This window comes from Melospiza melodia, chromosome 12 (assembly GCF_035770615.1).
Source record: "Melospiza melodia melodia isolate bMelMel2 chromosome 12, bMelMel2.pri, whole genome shotgun sequence".
NCBI classification, from domain to species: domain Eukaryota; kingdom Metazoa; phylum Chordata; class Aves; order Passeriformes; family Passerellidae; genus Melospiza; species Melospiza melodia.
In genome coordinates, this window is record NC_086205.1 from 22,374,505 (window position 1) to 22,391,054 (window position 16,550).

General features: G+C 39.5%; 1 protein-coding gene across 5 annotated transcripts in view; it reads left to right on the plus strand.

Annotated features, from left to right (window-relative positions):
• TBL1XR1 (TBL1X/Y related 1) overlaps nt 1–16,550 on the plus strand; it is a 108,625-nt gene that overhangs the window by 44,376 nt on the left and 47,699 nt on the right. For all 5 annotated transcript variants that reach the window (XM_063167286.1, XM_063167287.1, XM_063167291.1 and 2 more), the window contains exon 2: nt 2,665–2,729. The gene's annotated coding sequence lies outside the window, so the exon portion shown is untranslated. The remainder of the gene's footprint in view (nt 1–2,664; nt 2,730–16,550) is intronic.

Consider the following 16,550-nt stretch of genomic DNA (forward strand, 5'->3'; position numbering starts at 1 on the left):
AGGTAAGGACTAACATCAGTGCACATCTGGTCTGTGTGTTTATAACCAGATCTGTCACTGTGCTGGTGCCAGGGTTGTTTTTATCTGTGGTTTCCTTTGCACCGCACGATTATTGCTTGGCTGATAGCAGCAGCCCAATCTGTGCAGGCAGCCTGGAAGGGTATTTGCTGCTTTGATGAAGGTGGTTTGGTTTTAGCCCTGCAGGTGAGAACTGCCTGACTCATCAGGCTGGGTTTAAGGCCTGGGGTGTGACTGTCTATGTACACCCCAGCAGGGTAGGATGCTCTTCACAGGGAGATGGTGTTGGGTGTTGTACCAAGTGCTTGGCCCCAAATCTCTAAGGGACACAGGCATCAGTAGTATCATTTTGTGCAGAAAAAACTGGTGTGGGCAAGGCTGGTCATTTTGTGTAGAAAAAACTGGTGTAGGCAAGGCTGGTAAGCACTGGGTCTGAGCACACACTGTGTTCATCAAAATAATCCTTCTTTTCAAGTTGAGTGAAGCAGTTTTCAGTTGATGCTGAACACATCATCAGGCAGCGGTGAGCCATTCCCAGCCCCTCCAAGATGAAGGATCCAAACTCTCAAGCTGCTGTGCATTCCCCAGGTGTGCCTTATCAACTTAAAAATAATCTACCAGATGTCCTTTAAGTGTCACGTAGAATAGCTGTAACTGCATCTGGGCACCTGTTTAAATCACCGTAACGTGGTGGAATATAAAGGTGAGAGATAGTCTGAAATCAATAAATTATAACTGTCACCTGCATTGTTTCAAGGTACATGCCAAAATCCAATAAGATAAATTTGGAAAGGAAAAAAAGCTGCTGATGAGGCATTTGTACTCAGCAATTGATTGTGAAGAAGGACATTGCAGAGTTTTCTAAATGTTTACACATCGCTTCAAGCGCCCTTATTTAAAACTGGAGCCTACAACCAGTTAACATTGAAGGAGGAATGAAGTGAAGTCAGTGAACCCTTTCTTTTCTAATTCTCTGCTCTCTTGAGTCTTTGCTTCCAGCTTCTTTCCGTGTCACTGCCCTGTTTAGATGTAAAGCAAAGGACAAGAAGCCTCTACCACGGATCAGGCAGAAAGGTTTCCCTCTCTGGCTTCGATGATAAGTACTGCACTCGAGATTGCACAAGGGCAAAGAGGTGTTGGAAGGAGACAGTTTGGGCAGTGTGCACTGAAGAAAGCCTTTTTTTCCGTGAGGAAAATGGTTTATGTCTGTGCAATCATGCCTTTATTTGTGTTTGCAATGTTCCTTCCCAAATGGAATAACCCGAACCAAGCGTCGCACTCAGAAGCAGGGTCCTCCTCTGCCTTTCTCTGCACACAGCTTTTACCACGATTTAGATTGTTCTCAAGAGAATCTTGGTTGGTTGCTGTTTTAAAGAAAACTCTCGTTATAAGCAAATACTGTTTTTATGGGGTCTATAGAGTTGGTGTTAAATCTTTCTCTTCTCAGCTGATCAGCAGCTCTGGCTGTGGGAAAAAAGCTTTCTGAGTAGCCTTGCACAGGGTACTGTACCTCTTGAGAAGTGGAGTTTCACTCAGCCTATTTACATATTTTCTGCAGCACAAGTACAACTAAGCAAGGAAATAAGAGCATGTTTGCAAATTCTTTCAATTCCCAGCATTCCTGCATTACTCAGCATCCTCTGCAGTGCCTCTTGCTTGCACTGTGAAGGTGATACTGCCTGCCTTGTGGGATCTTCTAAGAATAAAATAAGCCCAAATGGTGCAGCCATTTTCTTTTCTTTTCTTCTTTTTTTTTTTTGGGCTGGGTCCAAAAATGGCTCTATAATGAACGATTTCCTGCTGGTTGAGCTTGAAAGTTGCACGTGAGAACCTTGTGTTAATCATGAGTCCCACAAAGTATAGTTACTCTTTACTCATAGTAAAAGTTTTTTGACCACAGGTTGCAGATGCTTGGTAAAGAATTTAATCTAAAAATAGTCTGGTAATACTTCATTAGTCACCCATGTCCATCTGTCACCCTTCCTGCTCTTTGAGTGGGTGATTAGATTATGTCCTAAAGAAAAGTTGTCTGGCAAGTATTTGTATGGAGGGCAACCACTCAGGGATTATTAGTGTGGATAAAAATCATTTGTCACCGCTGAATAAAAATGGACGTTGTAGGGGAAGGAGTTACCTCATATTTGGACATCAAAAGCTGTGTGCTCACACTTAGTTATTTTATTGTAGGGTGCATAAAATTACTATTGATGTCTAAAGAAAATTACTAAAATGTAGGAGAGTGTGGATTTGTTTAGATTATGTTTTTGTTTGGGTTTTAAAGGTGGACAAGAGTTCTCTTGAATTTTGCACTAGGAAGATTTATGTTATTTACATGTTGTCAAGCATTGCTAGCAATTAGTGTGAGCTGGTTGTTTTCTTTAATTACTGAGGTCACTGCAGGAGTTGGTAACTCTTTGGGCTCATGGGCACACCTGTGTACATAAATTGAGTTATTTAGTGCAAGATGTGTTGGGAAAACAGATTTTTCTTTTACTGCTTTACAGTGGATGTAACCATTTTGGAAGTCATACCATTGGAATGTTGATTTTTGTTTTGAGCTTTTCAAAATATTTAGGTGTCAGTACCTGTGGTTTCAAGATAATAAATACTAACATTTCCTATTTTGTCTCCTTATTTTTCTGTCAGCATCACCCTTCTGTGGCAAGAGGCACCCGAAAGGAAAACTTCTGCATATCAATGCACTGCCAATGGTAAGTACGTTTTTAATTGACTAAAGGTGGCGTGGTTTTTCTCTGCACACCTGCCATTAGCAGGCTTACACTGCAAACAGTGTATTTAGAATAACTATTTTTTACTATTCAAGTGGATTATTTTCATTTTTTAAGGAACATCTAGACCATTATGCTGTTTGACAGAAATATTACAATTGCACCTGGTTTTGTCCTGTGGAAAGTAGGGCAGCATGTTAATTTTGAAGTGAGAAGTGCGACTCGGCAGTAACATAGCTCATCCTGTTGGTAACTGGTGTTGCTTCCTCTTTTGGCCAAGAGCCTGTTTGGGGTGAGCTGTAGCCAAGCTCAAGGTTCTGTTGCCCCCACTTGGGTGCTCTCTGCAGTTTGTTTCAATACTAACAGAAATAAAAAACCAAGACCAGCTCTGCACGGTCAGGTGTATTTTACTTCAGCCCATTTGGCAGTGTAGGACCAGGGAAGTTAAAATCTTCTGTAGAAAAAGGCATTCTTCTTATTCCATCTCTGAATGTTAGTGTTGCAGACTGCTGCAAATTCATATTTCCAGGCTATCCTTATGGTTTGCTGGTGCTTCCTGATAGCTGTGCACATGGAAAGCAGAGCTGAGGCCTGAAGGGAAGGACTGGAACTTGCTGCTTCAGCTTTGATCAGACAACCTCTTTTTTAGCAGTTTTGGTATCTTATGTTGTCACAGTTGAGGTGTACAACAGTAGCACCTTCAGCATTAGCCTTAAGAATTAAATGCATAAAGTGCCAGTGTGAATTCTATATTTAAAGCCTCTCTCTCTTGTTGTGCTCAGTACAGAAGTTAAAGGGAAAATGTTTTGAACCACTTGCTTTGAAAACTCAATTTTGGATATGAGAGCTGAGCTGATTTCCATTGGTTTGCATGTAGAAATGGATCTAAAGAATATGTAAATCAATTACAGCCTCACTTATTTATACCTTTGCAACTCCACTGTCTTTGCCCTGTGAGGAAAAATGATGCTCAAAGAGAGTTTGCTTGGATGTAACTCCTTCACTTTGAGGTAGTGAGCAATTCTGTTAACTCCCAAAGACATCATGGAGTGAAACGTAATATATTTGTCACAAAGTAAAGCAGATATACCTCTGAAATCAGAAGATCTGCACCAAGGATGTATGTTGTTTAATAGTCTGGTTTTTAGGCTCAGAGTTTATATGAGTAGAGTTTATATTAATTTGACATGAACTTCAGGTGGGAATGGATTTGTTGAGTGAGAAAGAATAGTGTTTACCTGGTCACTCAGACTGGTATTTTAACTTCTTGGTCCTGAAATGAGCAGTGCTCTCAGCCTTTTCTAGTATTGTTAAATCTTCATTGTTGTTGACCTTTTTCCAGCAAAAAGCTGCTCTGATTTCTTTTTATTTTGTAGTGGTTGAGTGTTATTTTAGTTATGATTTAAGATACTGATCTGTATATTACTGCCTCTCTTAAAAACATGACTCATTTCATATTAACCTAGTCCTTATACTTCATAAAATTTTAAAACACTGTGAGACTGTACTTTAAATGTTACTGCATTTTGTCCTAATTTTCCCCCTACAAATTATATTAGAAATTCAGAATTGCACAGTCTCAAGGGCATGGTAGTTGTTACAGTGATCATAAAACATACTCAGCTGTTACTTGCAATGAAGTGCAGTACTCCCCACTCTTGTCTTTGAGGGCTGTTTTTGTGCTATAAGTTGTTATACTTTATTATTCAAGAGATTTCTAAGCCATTACTCACCTCTGATTAACTTTGAGATAGTTTGAATGTAGATTTAAGAGACAAGCTAGACACATTTTTACCATCCCCAAAGTAATTGTAACTAAACCTGTACAATAAAAGAGACTTTTAGAGGTTTTTATTATGTTTTTCTCTTTGCTGTGTGTAAACAAATTGTAGACCAGAGGTCACTGAAGAAAGCAGGTTTTCTGCATCCCCCAGAAGGACTTTGCTTTAACCATGGTTGCCCACATTCAACACATATATTTGAATAAGAAATTAATTTCTGATTCCCTTGAGAAATGGTTGTAGCATTTTTGGTCATGTTTAAATCCTGATTGTCAGTTCCATTTCTTAGTAGTAAAAACACCCAAAACAATTTACACATACTCCATCCTCTTCTGTTCTTTTCTTAGATTTTCAATTCTCAAGGTAATTAAAAGAAGCTTACTTTTTGCATCATATTATGTTATGATATGTGTGCATGTAGTATGTATATGTTAACTGATAAACCAAATAAGGTAAAATCCTAGTTACTTTTTAAAAATTATTGTAGTTGTTGGCAATTCTTTAGAAAATTCAATATTGATATTGAGATATAGCATGGCTGTGTTCAGTGGGTGTAAGTTCTCCTTCCCATTTTTCCAGCCAAATTTAATGTTCCTCACAATGTCAAAGGAAAGATGCAAAGGCTTAATGAAAAAGGCCTGGTAATTGCAGGAAAGTAAGTGTCTAATGCTACTTTTCTAGGATTTTGAAGGTTCATTTAGAGGCTGATAACTGGGAACTTACTCTGTGGTCACAAGAATTAATGTGTCGGAAATAAAAATTTGAAGTCTTGGATCTTTGATCTAAGCAAATGATGACATCAGGATTTCAACAAGGGCTTTAGCAAATACATTTTCTTATTATGTGATGGAACTTGTAGCTTACCCAAGAAAGATTTTCCATTGTGTCTTGCTTTTTTGTGAGTTTTGGAAGCAAACCAGTTTGCCTTTCTGCCTTTGCGAGTCATTGAAGCAGGTTTGTGTGTTCACATAAATAATGTGGGAATATAGGAATGTGCTTATCTGTGCATGTATTTATACACACATATAGGTGTATATATAAATTTAGAAATACAGAATGGACTGTGCAAAACCCAGGAGCTTACAGAAAGCTGGGAGTTACCAGTTTGTGACTGTCCTATGGCAGCTTATTGGGATGGGTTTAATTTGGCAGAGGTAACCAGAGAGGCTGGGAAGGACTCAAGCTGGGCCATGTGCTGGCCTTCTCACCGGCATCCTGGAAAACACTCTGTCCAGGCTCTGAGCCTTTACATGGGTGGTTTGGCAAAGATCAACACACTGATCAGTTAAAAAGGTCTCATGCAGGAGAGAATAGAGAATGTTATTGTTTATTACAAGCTGGCACAGGTAAAGTCTGAGGATAGGCAGTGAGCACAAAATTACCCAGTCCCCAGGCAAGCAGAGTCATCAACAGCTAAGGCATGTCCTCACAGTCTTGGGGGGAATACCAAGTAGGTGATTTACATCCATTCTTTTCAGTGCTGCCTACTTCTAGGTGAACACATTATACTGTGTATGAGGGTGTAGCACACCTATTGTGTGTTATGTCAACTGTTCCTACTCATAAGAGATGGGATAGAACAGCCCTGCAGGCATTGGGTCTCTTGGGCCAGCAAATCCACGGGTGCAACATTTCAGTGTAATTACCTACAGGAGATTTAGCTCAGAAACAGCAGGAGGGCTTGGAGGAGCTGGGGAGAATGAGTAAAGTGAAGGCACTGGAAGATGTCTGCAAAAATTTCCCCAAGACTGCAGCGGGTCATTTTTAATTCAAATGTCTTTGTGGTGCCTTCAGGTAGTCCTGTGACCTTCACACTCCTTAGAAGACAGGTAAATGAATAAATGGATTTAACTATTAGCCCGTGCTTCTCCAGCAGCTAAACCCATCCAAGTACTGATCTGCCAGGCCACTATGTTGAAATGCCTCCATGCAAAGGAACACAACTGAGGGAGGGAATATGAGCTGGAGAGCTGGGTTTGGTGTGGAAGCCTTGTCTCTGCTGGCTCCTGCCAAGGGCAGCTGGAGGTCTGTGCCTCTAGCTCCAAGGTTTTTGCACTGGAATTGCAAAACTGGCTTTGTTTCAAGAGGAGCTGAATGGCATCTCTCAGCTAGAGGTGTATAAAATGAGCATCTGCAGATGAGCAGCTCTTTGTAAGGCGGTGCAGCTGAAGGTTGGTTGTCATACTGACAGCAGGGACCCCTGCTTTCCACAGTTTATGAAACTTGACAGGACTAAAGATGTTGCCCTCAATAACCTAGAATAGTTGATTCAAAATAAATAACCCTGCAAGACTAAGGCCCTTATTCTATGAAATACAAATGCATGTGCCTGCATGTAACTTTTAGTGTAGGAGTAGTTCTTTTGCAATATAAATAAGGAGTTCTTGCATGCATAAAGCTAACCAAGCTTGAAAGCACATTGAACAGTAGGGCCTAAAAGTGCTTGTGAAATTTATTGTTGAGGCTGTTGGTTGTACAGTTTATGGAGTGTAGCCTTAAAAGGAAAAAAAAATATTTCTAGCAGGTTCTGAAATAGTTTCAAATAATCGACAGCATAAAAATTTTGGACTGTTTTGCTCCTTCTGAAATCAGTGGTTGCTGTTATCAATGAGGGAAGGTGAAGTGCAATGTATTTTGTGTGATAATTGGTTGTGGCTAAACAGTTATATTTCAAAATGTTCATACATTAGTTCTATTCAGTTCTATTTGTTGGATCAGCATGAATTAGCTAATCTAGTGGTTTATGTGTGGAAGAGGAAATACTGCTGATAATGTGTTACAAAAGAAAAGTTCCATCATGTGATAGGGTGCAGACTGTGGTAAGCGTTAAAAATTGTATGTACTCTATTCTGAATAGTTTTGGAAGGGTTTTTGAATTTTCTGTTTCTTTATAGAGAACAAGTTAAACACACTAGCAAGATCCCTTTCTGACTGAGGGAAAACACCCCTTCTCTCCTATTTCTGCCATTAAAGTTTACCACTGAATGAATCAACTGAAACGGAAATGAACGTCCTTTAAAAAAATTGAAGTGTTGGCTCTGTTTTGAAGTAGCATTTGTCAGAGAACTTTCTCTGCTGTTTCTCTAAGCATTTTACAGTTCAAAAATAAGCTTTGACTAAGAATTCTCGGCAAAATCATAAATATGTAATTATCTAAGCAGCTGGGATATTTAGCCCCTGGCAGGTGCCCAGTGCAGTGCAAGAGCAAAGGGAACTGGGCCAGTATCTCAAGCTAGAGGAACATCTTCTAAAACAGGGTGAGGGCCATTGCTATTCCTTATCTACTGCCATTTCTAGGTTTTAAATCTTAAATATATCTGAAAAGAGGCTGTTTCTCCTGCAATGGGCTGTCTTCTCTTACAGCTGGCTTAGTCTGGTTTTTTTCATTGTTTTTCCTCTGCTTTACCTCCCCTGCCTTAGGTTTTTTCTGTCTTCACTGCTTTTTACTGGTGTTGGTTCAATAGATAATAGTAGTGCAGTTAGCATTAGATTATATCTTACTTGATCAGCATGCCATCTGCTTTAGAGGAGAGGGAGATTTTGTGTTTGTGCTCTGGGTTCACTGCCATATGCCCATGGTGAAGTTGCATAACCTGAAATTACCCTTTCCCTGCTTTATTATATGAAAGAATTAGAAATACAGTGTAAAGTCTTCTCAACATTGGCAAAGTTTGTTGCATGGTTAAAAAATTGAACTGGCTTTTGTGTGTACATGTAGTAGGATACTACAGAGAAGACACAAGGACAGGCTCTTTTGTGTCCCAGCACGTGAGTGCTGCCATCTGCAGAAGAGCAAGGCTGATTTCACAGGAGACCATGTCAATGTGTCACTTGTATCATCAGGCCTTGATCCTGGTTTCCTTCTTGTCAACAGAAAGTTGATGTTAGTTCAAGTTAACAAAAGTAAAGGCTGCCCTTAGTTTCAGCAGTGCTGATGCTGGGAGATAATGAATATTGCTGCAGAACAATAGGAAGTCTGCAGGCTGTGTGGAGTGACACTGCTGATGCTGACTTTTATTTACTCAGGAGAAACAGAGACCTGCTGGCCTTCAAAAACCAGGACCCTGTGTGGCCATCAGCATGGATGGCATGGTTGGAAGCCTGTATTTGCTTTCCAAGCCTTTAGTTCACCCAGTGATTAGAAGCAAAAATTGTAGTCAGTGTGTTACTGCACCCATATTTGTAAATAAAGGTCACTTGTGACATTCTTATTGTAATTTAGTGAACAAATATAAGAAACTATTCAAGACAAGGGATGTGAATCCCATACTGAGCATATGCACGTAGGATTGGCATCCATGAATTTAATATTCACACAAATCGAGGGTATTGATGTCAAATGTGAGCCATAATTGGCATCTTTGACCTCATTAATGATATTCATGAAATCTTCCCCTTTCACCTAATTTCTTTGGGCTGTAGATGGACCATATTTTATTGCAGTCTACATGTGTTTTAAAAATGTTTTATCCTGTGTTCAGGTGTTTAACAACTGTTTAAAAAAAAAAGCTAAGTCCAGTGGCATGAGTTAAATTCAAGTCCATCATAACAATGTGAAAAGGAGAGCATTTGAATAAAGTAATAAACGGGGCATGTGCTGTGACTTGGGAATGGTTCTGTGCAGGGCAAGGAGTTGGACTTGATGATCCTTGTTGGTCTCTTCCAACTCAGCTGATTCTGTGAAACTGGCAAAGGAGCTTTTATAAAATGAGCCATTTCATTCTCTTGTAACTTGTTTTCTCTTCTAGCTTAGTTGACACTTTTTATGAGAACAGCCATGCACTTCTGGTAAAGGGCATACAGTAAGCCAAATTACATATACATGATGGGCTATGAAGAAGTGATTTTGAGTGTGTGCTTACTGAAGAGAATCCAGAATAAAGTCACTGGTGGTTAAAATGAACAGAGGGCAGATCAACCATCAGAGCAGAGTCTTTTTCCATGAATAAAAGAAACAATTTTAAAACTATCAGGTACATAACACACAAATTAAGGGGAAAATAGATGGTCAAAGGTTAAAGAGGGAATGAAAACACAAGTTTTATGGTCACAAGATCAAATGAGGCATTAGTTAATTTTCCTTTTTTTGGTGCAGTTCAGCAGAAGTTCAAGTAATTCAACCGAGTGATTGAACTGGAACAGGAAAGAGTGCCAGAAAAACTGGTTGCTAATAACATAAACAGGAAAAATAATCAAAGTTACAACTTGATGTCAGCATTTCACATTAAAATGAATTTGAAAAGGCTGGAATTCCCTCCTAATTCATGGAACCTTATTTACATAGAAAATGAATTTGTAACAATATTCTTTTAACAGCTGATAAATTATTCTACTAATAAGCCATCAGAATAGATTTAACCAAGAAGTGGCTGAAGCTCAGATAGTGTTTTCTGGAGACTGACCATCTGGAAATTGGAAGTAACCTGAGTAGTAAGTAAGGGTATCTGAACTGTGAGGAGGTGACTTAATTATGTAAATAGCAAATGGAAACCACATTAGGGATGCTGGGGTTTTGCTCTAAATAGAAGATAAAATACAATTTAATATTTCCTACCATCGATACCCCAAGGTGATGTGCTGCTCTTTAAGCAGGATCATTGCTGCTTTTTCTTGTACACATCTCATACTACTTATGATGAGCAAGTAACTGCTCTGTGTTTGAATTTGTGACTGGAAATGCAGCTTAGAATAAATTGTTGGCATACCTTTCCACTGGCCTAATTCCTGGCTTCTTTTATGTTTAACTTTTTCTAAAAACAAAATCCTTTTTTGCTGAACCTTTCAGTTTTGGTTATTATTAAGATTTTTCCTATGCTGCTGCAGTTTATGAGGTTCCTGTTTCAAAGTCCTCCCCAGTTGGTGAGCAGACTCTTGCACATCCAGTTCTTGACTCAGACTGGGAGCTGTTGTGGAGCAAAGTTGCTTCCACTGCCCCATCCAGTTTTGTTTTAACATCCCTTTTGCTGGAGCTGACAGAAATTTCTCAGCAGATTGGCCTCCTCATTGCCTACAGGAACAACTGTTGCTACTTTGTTCTGGTTTTTTTTTTGTTTTGTTTGGTGACTTGTGGGTTTTTTATTCACACGTGTCTCCATGGTGGTCCATATAGAATTTCCTTTTCAACATAATGCAAACTACATAAACTACTGATTTTTTTTTTTTTTTATTTTTTCTTTCAAAATGCCCATGTCAAAGCAGTCGCAGGGTTTGCCCTGTCGAGGTTGACTTGCATTTGGACTGTCTCTGTGAAAGCTTCCCATTTTCATCAGACTGCTTTTCAGTCTGTCCACAGCAGGATGTGGATTGTGGCATATTTGGAAGAGGAAGGAGTGTTACATGTGATCCTCTGAAATATCTTAGTCCTGATGTCTGAATGTCCGGGTTAGATGTGGGGCAGCAACTGTAGCCTGAGAGAAAACAGTGCAATGATCAGAAACATTATAGTTCAGCAAATTCAGAAGCACATAAGCAAGGCCTGAACTCATTTTTTGTCTGATTTGGAAGACAATTTAATCCGTTACGTAAATCTTTAAATTTATGCTTTGAAAAAGGAGTGTTATGTGCGCAAATTCTAAATCATTCTGAAAAGAACTCGTGGCATCTATACATAGCAAACCTCTGGGGAAAAAATAGTCATTTTTTAGGGTTCCTGAGGTTCTGTTGTTACCCCAAGATAGATGTGGGACGTATTGCAAGTGCAGGAATGGAGAAACATCAGGAAAGGCAAATCTTGAGCAGAGTGTTACTAGAAGTGCCAAGTTACAGCTGTGATGGGTGACATCAACTTAAAAAGATGTCAGCTATGCAGGACTCATAAGTTAGGAACCTCTGTGCTTGCTTTTGAAGAAAAAAGCATTGCAGCTTAAGTGAAGTCAATTGTTCCACATATTTTTGTGACTCGTCAGTCATCTGGTGAAAAACCCACAGTGGTTTGTAGGTTTGGAGTGCTCTGGATAGGGAAAGGAACTGGGGCATCCCAGGAGGAGATCTGGGTCGCAGAGTAACACACTTCCTTCCTTACTCTCTTGCCCTGGCAGCATGGCATTTGTGTATTTGCTGTATCCACAGCAAAATTAACTCATGCCAGAGAAATTATTTATTTAAAATAAATCTAGCTTTGCCTCATGCATCTCTCTGGCTACACCCATGAAAATTGCCAAGAGGTCAGTTGAAAAATCACATGGAGGTCAGCTGATAAAGGACCTGTTTGGGAAGTGGGTGCCTCCACAGCCCTCCCTTGGACAGTTCATGGGAGCTGAGCAGCATTTAGGACACGTGGGAAGATGATGTGGCTCAATTCCACAAGCAGCTCACTGCACACTCTGTCAGGGCTGAGAAATGCCAGTGCAGCCTTGCCATGTGCGTGGCTTTAGGGGGTTTGAAGAGCAGTTTTGTGGCTACCTCAGCTTTAAATTCAGTGTGATACACAGAGCCTCTGCCAGCACATGCTGAAATCCTGTAAGAGTGCTATAATTAGGAAGCTTAGTTGAAGAATTGGGTGAAGGAAACACTTGCATTCCTTAAGTATAGAGGATTTGTCAAAAAGCAGAGTGTTCCCTAACTTGCTATGAATTCCTAGGAGGATTTCATGACAGACATCTTGGGTTAAATGGAAAGGAATATACTGAAAAGGGGGAGGGGGGCAGTTGTTTCCGTTGTAATGTGTGAATGCCATAAAATCCTCCAAAATGCAGCATTTTGAAGTAGGGGTTTTGCTTCTTTTTCCTTCTCTCATTTTATCTTAGTACAGAAGGATTGTAGGATCTGTAAAGCATGGTCTTCACTGTAGGAAATGCATCTGTTTATCACTTTGAGTCAAATCTAAGCGAGCTGCATGGATTGTTTCAGTAACACCTAGGAAAAAAATAATTTGTTTTGGGAACCTTAAACCTACTCAATATTTGCTGAGTGAAGAAAGAATCGTAGCCAGGCAGAAGTGGCTGTGTAAGGTTTTGCCTCACACTAGGATAATGGCTGCAAATTTCTAGAGTTTCAGAATGCTGTTTAATAAGGCATTCCCTAACTCAGCCCAACAGCCAGAGCCAAGAACAGAAAAAAGTGCCTTTTGCTGTGATGCTTTTACCTTCCCTCTCTCAGCCTGCTCCTGCAAATCCCTTCCCTGCTGGCTCAGCTCTGGTGCAGCTCAGTGCCTGAGTTTCTGCTAGGCTCCCCGGGGCTGAGCCTGGAGGAGGCTGGGTAGAAATATGGTTAGAAAACAAGAGAATCTCATTCCCTCACTGCTAGCTCTGTATTGTTGGGGTTTTCCAGACACAATTTGACTTGTTACACAGCTCTTTATCGAGCAATTTTTCTAAAATAAACCAAGGGCTAGCATTTAATCCTCATTCGATGCTAAAAATATTTCATTCCACTGGCCAGAGAAGTTACTGAATTTAGATAAAGATGACAATATTCAACATTGTATTTATCTTAAGACACAGTAGTAACTGGCACTTCCAGGAATTTCTAGAAAAGCTGTGTTACCTCTCAGCACTTCCATTGTCATCGAAAACTCTTCATTATATTTTGTCTCCCACAGAAGAGGAAATATTTTTTTTTCTTTTTAATGGGTGTGCTAGGAGGACAGACCTGGAGGACCTTGGTCCATAAGAGAGAGTAGCAGATGGCCTAATATATGTTAAAACAAAACAAAAGTCCTGGACAGGAGCCTTTGTTGTTGACCTTTGGTGTTGTTTATTGACCTTGTCTGGTGAGATTACATCTCTTCAGCACAGGAACGAAGTCCTACCTGTTTATGCAACCTTGGCACCATGGGGGCCCCATCTTAAAAAGAGATCTTTTGGATGATGCGGTTATTAAAATAAATGGTGTTAATAAAAATGTTCATTACCTCTGGTTTGAGTTGTTGTGAAGGTTCCTTGAGCAGAGAGAGATGTACCTGAAGTAGAACAGCAACATTCTAAATGAAATAGTAAAGTCCTTTGTATCATGTGTTGCTTTTTAATTGCCTGTGTGTTTTGTAGATGTTTTTCTACCACTCCATTTTATCCAAGTGTGTAAAACCACATCAGAGATTTTACAAGGGTTCTATCAGTGCATTTTGTGATTTATACTCAGTAGTAAAGATGATGACTGCCAGAGGTTTTTTGGTTTTATATAATCCTGGATTTGCAGCCTTGTAATTCACTCGCTGTCTGTTTTAGAGTGCAGAACAGTGATAAAAACTTTGCACATAGACTTGTTTGACTTTTCCTTCTCTACAAGTCATGGAATCACAGCTGAGGAGGTGGCCACCCCTCTTCTGCATGGTACCTGCTCCTTTTCCTCCCAGGCACTGATTTCTGGTACCCTTTTGATTTATTTTGTTTTTTTTCCTCATATTTCAGAATTACAAATGGAATTGAGGGATAGGGTAAATAGAGATGAATTTGGTTACATACAGCTGTGCTGTGAAAAATGCAGGTCGTTTGTGTCTAGAAAATGGGTCAGGATTTAATTGCATTGTCAGGGGTAGTTAATGCTTAAACAGTTTGCTTCTTTATATAAAAGGGAACAACAACAGATCTGCTATTAACTTTTCAAAGCATTTCTAAAACTATAGTATATATATATATAAACCTTAAAGTATGACAGGCCTAGAAAGCCCTACAAACCTTCAACTGCTTACAAGTGCTCTCAGTGTTCTTCATGACAAAATGAGCTATTTTTGTTTTTCAATATCTTGTGGCATATCTACAGTGAGCCTCTTCTCATCCCAGCGTTGCTATGCTGAACACACAGACCAGTTCGCATGACCTGAGGCAGAAAATAACATTTTTTCAGTATATTCTGAGTAGCTTTTCTAGCAGATTAAGGAGCTGAAGTTCAAGTCCATGATCAGTTGACGGTGCTGGCTCGTCCTTGTGCCTCTGCCTTCCATTCCCTGTACCCCACGTGTTTTCCAGAGGTTGTGTTCAGGAATAACCCTGGCTGCTTTTCATGCTGTGGTGCACAGGGTCATTGGATTTTGCTCTTTTCTCAGCTGCAATTCAGGTGCAGAGCACGATGGCAAAGGATTTATTGTTCCTGTGGTTATATAACGGGATAGTCAGTGACAATTATTTCAATTAATTAGGTTAAATTCAGCGGAAAGGCAGCTTCTGTGGCATCTTGGAGAGAGAATCCTATTACCAGGAGATCCACCTTAGGCTGACTGTGGAGTCTGTGGTTTGTCTGGTGGAAATTCATTCCCTCAGCAGTGTCATGCAACCTGTGGGCTACATAATAGCAGCCTGAAAATGTATTATTTACAAAAGGGTGTTCATCTATCAGCAAAAGGGGTAAAGTGTTCATTGTTTGCTTGATTTTTTTTCTTTTTTCCCCCCGCCCCCCGTGATTTGAAGAAAATTTTGGTGTGTATTTTTTGAGTGATCTGTATGAGGTAGAACTTAAGTAGCAAACCACTTGTTTTAATCTCCATAACATGCTCAAATCTCTAAATTCTGTCTCTATTTCTATTTAAGATTAAATGGAATCATTGTAAAAAATGATGTCACATGTCCTTCCCTCTGTAAAGCTAGTTTTGCCTAGGGTAAGTGTAACAGAAAAAAAAAAGAAAATAATGTTTTCCCACTGCTGATAGTGTTTCCAAGTTTTAATATGAGTGTTGCAAGTAAAATGATTTGGAATAGGAGAAAAATCAGAAGATATGAACTTGACTTGGTGTGGTTTTATATAAAGGAGGGGTGGTGTGAGAGTGGTTCTGGTGTTACAGCTACAGAGGCAAAACTGGTTATTGATTGTTGGGCTCCAGTTTTTATTCAAACTGTAAGACGTGGATTCCTACAGCTGTTGCTGGAGTGAAATTTGCTGATAATGGAGACTTTTACTTAGCTGGTCAAGCCCACTCTAATCCTGAACATTTTAAAATTATTTCCTTAAGGTTTAAATATTTTTAGTATATATAAAGAAAAAAACCTATCAGGGGATGGATGAAACCACATTCATGTCTTCTTTTTTACCTTCTTTTTGAGTACCTTGCAGCTTTTTTGCTTACAATTGTGGCATTTATTAGAAAAAATAAAGTGTACAATGGATATAACAATTGCCCACATGATGGAAGTGGCTCTGGATCCCAGCTAGCTTTGTATTTATTTCTTGCAGATTTTGTTTGCTTTTCCTTACTTTTTTCTTCTAGTTTTCAATAGTTATAGTGTTAGAGTGAATTTTAGGATGAAAAAAAAAATAATTTAGGAAATGGAAAACCACAGACAATCCTGTTCCCTGACAGCAAATGATGATCTTAATAACTCAGGATTCTCTTCACTCCCCTTGGAGTTAAAGGTGAATTGGCAACGTGCAATATTAGTTACAGCTCTAATTGATTTCTTTGTACAAGTACTTTGGTTTGTATAAATACATGAGAAATTAAACAGCTGGCATAGGCCTCCTGGTTTTATGTAAATCTTAGGGCTAGCAGGATGAATTTTTAAATTTTTTTTCTTCAAGATTCAAAGTTAGCTGTAGAACGAAGTTCTGTAAATGGCATTATTAGGAGTGTGCTCCTGCAAGCTGATGGGAAGTGATGTGATTTTATACTAAGAGAAAAACTGAGCAGCAATGATTTCTGTGTTTCTCTTCAAATCTGTCTTTCCAACATTTCTGAGTATTCCAAATTATTCTGCTGTACAACTGTAAAAATGGATTGTTATCCACTGAGACATGAATACAGGTCCCCTCTTGTTGATGGGATGGTGTTCCTTAGTCTTGTTTCAAGAGCAGTTTCTATGTAATTGTCTCCATTTCTGCTTTCTCTCTGTGACAGGCATACCTGAAACAATGAGTCCTGCTTCTCTCTCAGCAGAAGGCTTGAGGCAATTCAGTGTGTTTTTGCAGGGTTTCCCCTGCCAGCTTTCCATCTCCACTGAGCAACCTCTGCAGGATGCTCCTTTTTCTGCTCTTCTGCAGATAGTGTCGGGCATCTGGAGAGATAAAGGGAGGAGAACTGTTTCCAGGGGAAATCACAAAACCTAAACGAGAAGAAAACTCAGTGAAATAGGTGATATTCTTTAAAAATATAATT